The following is a 9,240-nucleotide window of genomic DNA, read 5'->3' on the forward strand; positions in this document are numbered from 1 at the left end:
CTATTTACTAACTTTTATGTGAAAAATAATGACAGTGATCTTTATAATCATGCACGAGTGACCTTACATAAACCTCGACAATGGTCACTTTTCAAAAGTCACAAAAGTTACTTTGTGGGGTATGTGGAACATTTTGCTTCTGGTGGATGTTTCAGTGGTCTTGTGCATTGTGCCACCCCTCCCTTATTCAGCCTTGCAGAATACAAGGTACATACGATTTGCGAGTAAAATAAAGGCAAATGTGCAAAATAAGCAGAAGGAAAGTGAAAAAGTCGATCCCGATCAACACGATTAAGAAGCACGATTAGATAAGATTTGCTGCGTTTTGATACGATCGAAGACAATCTGATGCGATGATCACGATCAAAAATTAATCGTGTTAATCGTAGAAAATTTTTGAACCGTCCAAAAATGTTCTACGATTAACGCGATTGCCACGATTGACCTCAAGTTCTGATACAATCTGATAAGATCACCACGATTGCTTCACGATTAAGACAACGATTTCAATCGTGGCGCCGATCGTGATAGTGGGAACCCCGCTTGAGAGTTCTGTGCGCTAAACCTGCTTCAGTGTACTTCTTTTGTCGTTAGAGGGCGTACTCTGGGAATGAAAGTGGGAAATACCCGTTTCTTTGCGCTGCGTTTGCATGCCCGGATGCCATATTGAGCATGCAGTGACTGTTATGTTCTGCACTGTACCTGCACCCGAGCTGAGTGGTGGTGAGTAATGGTGACGCCTTTTTGGCTCAGAACTCATAGTACAAATGAAGATCAGCTAGATTTGCTTGTACCGTGGGCACTTTCACGACTACACATGTCATCGACACATTTTATGACAATCGGCTCTGCAGTTGTCAAGTGAAAAAAGAATGTTCAACGATACCGTCCAGGTTTAACTTGTGGCACTAACTGTTTTTAATAGTAGTAAATTTACATACAGCAGGACTCCTGTAGTGGTACATGGTTGTCGATTCTCGTCCCTGGATATACATCACATTAATTCCAGTTCATCAGTCAGATAGTTTATATCACAACAGCCGGGAAATTCTAGGCGTTCAAATTTGAACTTTGTATATTCAAGGAGGCTACATAATAAGTTGAGAAATAATGGGTATGGGTGCCAGTAGCAGTCTTGACGAGGGCAAATTGAGTTCTCCTAGCAGCTCTCAGCTGTGGACTATCGCAGGTGTTGCTGTGAGTACAGGGTTGCTGATGTACATCAAGTTGAGGTTCAGGGGCAGTGCTTGTCAAAGTACTGCCAAACTTACTGGCAAGACTGCTCTTGTGACGGGTGCAAACACTGGCATCGGAAAGGAAACTGTAGCCGATTTTGCACAGAGGGATGCCCGCGTCATTCTCGCATGTCGTGATGTCGAGAAGGGCAAGCAGGCTGTGGAGCACATCAGGAAACAGACGACCAGTGGAGAGCTAATTGTCATGAAGCTGGATTTAGCTTCACTTGCATCTGTGAACAGCTTCTGCGACAAGTTCCTGGATGAGATAGACAGACTGGATATTCTTGTCAACAATGCCGGCGTCTTCCAGACCCCCTACCAGACGACTGTAGATGGTTTTGAATTGCAGTTTGGAGTCAACCATCTTGGCCATTTCCTGCTCACAAACAGACTGTTAGATCTTCTGAAGAAGTCTGCACCTTCACGCATTGTCATTGTGTCCTCATCATTGCATAAAAGGGGGAAACTTGATTTCTCGAAACTCAACCCCAGTGAAGGTGATTACAACAAGGCGAAAGCGTATGCTGATAGCAAACTGGCCAATGTTCTGTTTGGGCAGGAACTGAGCAGACGCCTCCATGGTTCTGGCATCACCACCTACACCCTGCATCCAGGCGTAATCAATACAGAGCTTGGACGGTATCTTGGTTTCTCTACGTTCTTTTGGGCAGCAACTTATCCCCTGCGCTGGTTGCTGCTGAAATCTCCTTGGTATGGTGCCCAGACGACCATTCACTGCTCCGTTTCAGAGGAATTAATGAATGTTACCGGGAGATACTACGGAGATTGCAAGGAGAAACCCTACCCTGAAGTGAAAGGAGCAGATGATGCGGTTGCTAGGAAATTGTGGGAAGTGAGTGAAAGGATGACAGGACTGACAGCAAACTGAGATGAATGAGTGCCTATGATGAACAGTATTATGTAAAATTAATATTTGGACACACTGCATTAATTATGTTCAATTACAAAACAGAAAGTGATCTACTGTATTAGCACCATATAGGGCCTACCAATACATCTAGTCATCAATCAGTTTTTATGATTTCTTGATCAACTTGCTTATTTCACATGCACAAGAAGGTGTGGTGAAAACCTGCATTTAATCAACAATTTAAGCCAAAATTTGCAGAATTATGATATATTTCAATTGTGCATTTCACTGAGCTGGTGATGCTAAATTGTAAATCAATTAGTTTGAATATTTGCAGTACAGTCAACCTTGCCAAAATGGAATCTATTTTGACTGAAGAAATAGCTTCGACTTAAAGAAAATTGTTAGTTATCAAGGGATTAAAATCATTGGAATATAAAGACTAGAGGACTTGAAAAGACTTGACATAGGCGATTGTTTAACTTATGCAAGGTTGACTTAAGCACGGTTGACTGTATTGCTAGCATATATTCTTTGGTATTCAAGGATGTACCATCGATCTTTTACGTATTTTTGGAGGTAGGCCGATATTTTTGCTCTGAAAGCAAATGACGTAATCAAATGGGTGATTTGCAAGTTATGAACTAGATTTTTGGAATTGGTAATCGAGCTTGAGAAATACTAATTTGGAATAGTAAATTGGCACTGATAATGTTACAGCATCCACTAGTGTTTTAAACTGGGGTTGTAACTTGTAGGGATAGTGCTGCCTTCAGCTGTATCTAACTTGTGTAGCAACTTGTTTTCCACTGAAAACACTAAAGAATGGAGTGTATGATGCATGTACTGTGATCCTGTTTGTAGGTTTTAAGATAGTTGTCATTTCATAGGGGTTGTGCAGTTGACACTTAAAAGCAAAAAAAAAAAAAAAAAAAAAATTCATGCAAGTCTGTAAATGATTGACTGATGTGCTGTTAGTATAGTTGTGTTTGATTTAACTGGCATTGTTGATAGCGCATTCTGTGCCGTGGTACCATGGCTGTTGTATGAGCAGATGCACTCTAAAAACAACCAACCATGAATGATCAACACACACACATGAAATAGGAGAAATGCAATTGTTTTTTTCTTGTGAATTTGAAATGTTCATGATCCTTGAATTATGGATTGTATAGTGTGTGGAATGGAGCGAACAGTGTCAATATTTCTGAAATTTGTTATGCTGAAATATTGTAATGCTGAATTATGATTAATTGAATTATCAGATGTGCTGGTCAAAAAAAAATGAAATAAGCAATGACCCCACGAGTGTAATATCAGGCAAGTCGTAAATTAAAGTTGCAACAAGTGACAAACAGTTTCAGAAGGAAGACAATGCAAGATTATTTGGGATGGATGATGCTTTTACTCTAGAATCAACTTTGTTGATCATGGACACTGACTATTCATGTACAGTTTTAAAAGTAATGCCCTCAAGGGGATCATGTGTTTGTTTATGTTTTATATGTTTAAAGACTCATGGATATGTGCATATGAACAAATTTGATATCCCCCTCTCCCCCTCTAGTAGTCTGCTTCATTCTGTTGGCCTGCCATATGGAAAATGGTTACCATGATCAACAAGTTCACCATGCCATTGTCAATGAAGTGATTTTGAGTGTACAGTCTAGCACTGTACTGGAGAACTGTTGTAACAATGGACCTATGTACAATAGGTCCATGTTATAACCAACACCAGCACAACAAGATTTCATTATTAGTTATTTAAAAATAATTTTTTTTTTCCCAGTGTGGGTTTTTAACAGGCATGGCCATGACACAACTCACTAAATATGGCAAGCTAATTAATGCAAACACTGAACAAAACCTTATTTGTACAAGGATTTTACAGGTGAAATTCGTATTTCCCAATTTGCTTTGTATGGGACAAGATTGGAAAAATAGAGGATGCCACTCACTTTTTTTTTTCTTCTGATTAGCAGACACTTCCACTCCCATTCAGATGGCAGGGATCCTTTAAATAGCAAGATTGTCCTTGGAAATGATTGGACTGATTCCCCCCCCCCCCCCCCTCAAGATTTCTCTGCACACTGTATTACACTCCCATACCCACAAATAAACTGAGTAATAGTTGCAAGGTTTCACAAATATATACCAGTACTTTCAAATCTACAGTTCAATAAACTCTCTACTTCACACTGACATGCTAAGGGCATCTATGTGACCCGCTAGTGATGCTTAATGTCCAGACTGTCCAGATTTGGTTATTTTAATGAAAAAAATTCTAGCAGTCCCAACTACGTATCTCACTATAATGGCCTAATGGCCAGTATGTCTTTTCAAATACATTGTACTTCACTAGCGAGGTATTCAACATGTGTATGACTACATCTGTAATGTACCAGGGGAAAAAAAAGGGGGGAGGGTAAGAAATAACAAGAATGCACTTCATAAGAATTGATTGTCCCAAGGAGGTACCTCCTTACACAAAGTAGCTGGTTGCGTGTTATTTTATACAGTAGATACATTGTACACTTGTATGACTGAGCACTGTAAATAGTTGACTTCTTCCATGTTAGTGCTTCTCTCACCTATCGTTTGTTAGCTTGCTTTGTATAGAGAGTGGTGTTGAGAATGTCACAGGGTGCATTTGTACTGTCTACATGATCACTGCATACTGTAGAGTGGATGAGCAATGCAAATGTCTGAAAAATATTCTTTGCATGTGCGGGAAGATGTAAAAACATCATTTCATGAGCTGAACTTCTCAAATTAAATTGAAAATCTTAAATGAGACAACTGTAGAAGTGCGTATTACATAGAGTCTTTATTTGAGTAAAAAAAAAAGAACAATTTTTTAAATATTTATCACCACACACACATATCAAATAGTCATAAATTAAGAATTAACAATTGATATACATACTGTATACATATACTTTGCTATCTAGAAGTCAATCAGTGCTTCCAAAACAAGGTGTTTTCATTGTGATTGGGATGAATGGTTTGTCAGGAAACCACACGAATGCAACTGCTGTTAAACAGTGTATAAGCTGATCATCCAAAAATTTAGTCAAATCATGTTGGAAAATATACAGAGCACAGTGTAGTAGAATAATGGAAATATTGCCATGGTGTTTTGATCAATGGTGAAATGAACTTGGTTCAAGTGGAGGAAATCAACATGAAATCATCCTTCAACAGTGAGCTTAAGCCCATTATGTACTTCTGCCAAGATTGAGTTTATGGCTTGACTAAACGAAGTAAACATACGGTCAACCTTGCTCAAGTCAACCTTGCCTAAGTCGAATAATTACTTCAGTCGAAGTCCTCTTTATATTCTATTGATTTGAATCCCTCACAAGTTGAAGTATCTCTAAGTTGAAGCTACTTCTTCAGTTCAAATAGATTTCGACTTGGGCAAGGTTGACTGTATGTTGTACTTTTTCCATCAAGAAAACAATGGCAGATACATTTAATAGCAACACTGCAATTTTACTTTAAGTTCAATGCAACCAATGTATAAAGTAAAACTAAATGAATGGGAGAAGTATCATCAGCATTTGGACATAAAATAAGACATGGGATATTAAATCTTGTCTGTTTTCAAGACAGGGTGACATAAATACACGTATAAGTCACAACCCCATACGTAAAGTAATTGTAGGTGATGATGTCCTTGTCTTGTAAGTCTCCCAATAATCTGCATGTGTACACAAATAGTATTCACCAACTCGCATCATTTGGAAAGAATAATACAGATTTGCATCTAACTGGTGCTAAATGTACTGATATTAAAAACTTATGCTTGCAATGGTGAACTTTAACGAGATGGGGAAGTACTGTAGATCCATTATTCACCCAAAACAAAAGTGTTGTTTTTGTTTTGTTTTTTGGTCATCTCTGTGTTCCAGCTAGTGATAGCATTATCTCTGATCCTATTTCCATATGTACACATAGTTATGACAATTCTTACTGTTTGTGAAATAAAAATAGCCAAAAACTTTGAAATTCCATAAAAATTTCTTGTCGCTAGTGTAATTTTGAATGAAATCCTATGTTTCTGTTTCATTTTACTCAAGATATTTACTAAAGTTAATTTGAACAAGGAGTGGAATGCATTTGAGCAATCAATAGGGGACAGTTTTCTAACAAGAATTGTAGTCAAGTAACATACAACAAAGTGCTATACCAATGAAAGTACATGAGGTTTTGGCAAAATAATGTACACCTTATTCAAAAGCATCTTAAAGCCCAGGTAGCGTGGGGAGACATGAGTGGTCCGATTGAATTCGCTGCCCACTGGGGGCATTCAAAAACCCCGAATAGCATCCTTTGGCGATGAGTCAGCAAATATGTGCATCGCAGCGTACGCTCAGCGGTAACGGTCGATTCCAGTGGAGATTCTTTAGCCATGTGTGAACATACCTTTGGGATCAGTGACAAAGCTGTGCACAACTCACTATGGGGATTCTTAAATACGTCTAACTCAGGACTGCACACTAACCCACTTTTTCTACTGGTCCGACCTGTCTGTCGGACCAGTAGGTACTTAGTTTTTCTATTCTTTTACTGGTCCATTCCTGATAAAGTTACTGATCCGACAGTGACTTTTACTGGTCAGGGACCGTCTGACCAGTGCCAGTGTGCAGCCCTGACTAAGCGAGCCTCCCTTCCCACCTCATGGCGTCCCCATGCTACAGGGCCTTTTGATATAATAATGGTAGTCAACTGAAGTACTGAACACATGCTATTTCACAATATTTTGTACTCCATGGAGATAACTAACCCTTGCACTAGTGTTGTGATCAGCATAACAGTACCGGTACTGACAATAATTGTGTACAAGAGAGTATATTGCACAGGGGAGTCCCCTAGTAATGAGGTCACTGGGTCAGATTACGGTATTATACCTCATATCCAGACTCTCATACGTCCATCTGCACACTAGGAAAATACCCGTAAATATACACTGCATGAACATGTCCTGCTTTGATAAGGTTACATACCAGGTACATAGTGTGACACAATATTGATGAACAGGAAAATGGGGAAATGCATATTCTCTCAAAGAAAAACATGTCATTCTTGATGCCTGCCAAATATTTTAGATCCGATGATAATCACGCCCCAGATGGGGCCTGCCTTTCATTACATATGTCAATGAATCTTCATATTGTCTTCACATCGTGTTTGCATGTTTTCAATCACACTATACAACATCAGTGGGCACAAAGTAATGGTAATTGAAGAAAAAGGAAACAAATTAAATGGGTCTGAAAAATAGTAAGTACCACTCTATTAATACCACTCTATGAAAAATAGTAAGAACCACTCTATTAATACAGACCTATAAATGTAATGATTACATACATGTGCATAACAGTGTCGGTGATTGTTGTACCTTAAGCTCATCTACATAATGCATCACTTTTCTGAGTTTCTGATATGATGATGTGACCAAATTTTAAGTCAATGAATACAAAGTATATCGGTTTCGGATGGAAAAACACAACCATTCTTATCTCTCAAGCAACAGTGCTAAGTAAAAGGGGTTAAGGTCCCTCTGTTTTATTAAAACCTCAACATGAATGTGCTACCCGAGTGCATAACATTCCTCATAAGTACGACCTACAATCTTACACTGTACCAAGAAATGCAGGTAATAAGACAGAAAGGCAAAAAGACAGAGAAAACAGGAGAAAGAGGGAGATAAAAACATACAAAAACACATAGTCCTGGTTCAATTCTTGAATCAGAATCAAGATAGAAACTTCACTGCCGTTGATTTGCAATTCAAATTGTCATTTAGAATGTTGGTAATACTTGTTCTCGCAAATTACCAAGGTAATATACATTTTACAGCATTCAATAAATATCGCTACCAGTATTTCTCTCCATTGCTTTGGAAAAAACCTGAAATTTACAGTATTTCAACAGGGGAAAAAAGTGAAAAGACACTGTTAAATTTGTGATATCACAGACATTTTGAATTTTCTTAACTGCTAAAAAATGAAAGGCGTCATGACATCCCACATAGCATCTCAAAGATTCTAAAGTAACAGGAAGCAAACATTACATACACATTAAATTATATCTCAGAGACTCCAACTCTCCCGTTTTCAACGGGAGATCTCCCGCCGAAAACCCATTTTTGCAAAATCTCCCGTTCTCCCGCCCTGGCTCTTTGTCTCCCGTTGGAAAGGATTTCTTACTTATTTCTACAGTATGTTGAAAAAAATAAGCCTTAGATAGCACCAGAGAGCATCTAATACCCTAGGAACTTGGCGCTTCGCACACATCAACTTTGAGTCTCCCGTTTGCTAGGGGTTTCAGACAGGAGAATCTCCAGATCAGAAGGTGTTTTGGGTTGGAGTCTCTGATATTGGAGTCCCAGAAGTTGTATGTCGTCTGCGGAACTGAAGTTTTGCTCCCAGGCTCAGATTTATGCAACCATGTCTAGATTGTTTGTGCTAGTTATGTGGGTGATGTACTTATGGACGTGAATGTGGGTCTCGCACAGCAATGCTAACACCAACACCAAACTTGAAATGGCAAAGATGATAAAAATCTCTAAGGGCTAATGTTGGCTAATTGGGAAGAAGCATGTAAATCGTCAACACAAACGGCGGAGTTCGGTTCTGGCAACATCCGGCCCAACACAAACTACTGGAAATACATCATAATTTTGAAGTCAACCTCCAAACACTGTCTGATTTCAAGTTCTGTTTTATCGCCGGTGCTAGTGTTGAGATAGCACTAGCACTAGCACTGAACTTGGAATCACCAAATGTGCTCAGAAACAGAAAACTGCATAATCTGTACTAACTAGTGATACATAAATTTGATCGTTCGACAGCAAGACAGAGTATCACTGACAAAAATTCTTCTTAAACGTATTCTTTGGCAAATGTGGATGAATTCTGGCTATTTTTGGCTGGACAAAAAAAGGCTATGATTTACTAAAAACCTGCACAAATGAGGACAACCAATATAAGAAAACAGTTTGATTTTTAAAAATATATGAAAGTTTATAATATTACAAGAACACTACAAGAGGGGTACCAAGGTGTTGCTATGAATTGATGACATGTTCCAAAACACACACAAAAAAATGTTACACTGCTCCCT

At 38.7% G+C, this 9,240-nt stretch overlaps 1 pseudogene; it reads left to right on the forward strand.

The window, feature by feature from the left end:
* Nucleotides 1-930: 930 nt before the first annotated feature.
* Nucleotides 931-2,939, forward strand: LOC139719337 (retinol dehydrogenase 13 pseudogene; annotated as a pseudogene).
* Nucleotides 2,940-9,240: the final 6,301 nt, after the last annotated feature.

The sequence above is a fragment of the Diadema antillarum genome, unplaced genomic scaffold (genome assembly GCF_040938485.1).
Source record: "Diadema antillarum isolate AM-2024a unplaced genomic scaffold, OU_Dant_1.0 scf00000109, whole genome shotgun sequence".
In the NCBI taxonomy this organism is placed as follows: domain Eukaryota; kingdom Metazoa; phylum Echinodermata; class Echinoidea; order Diadematoida; family Diadematidae; genus Diadema; species Diadema antillarum.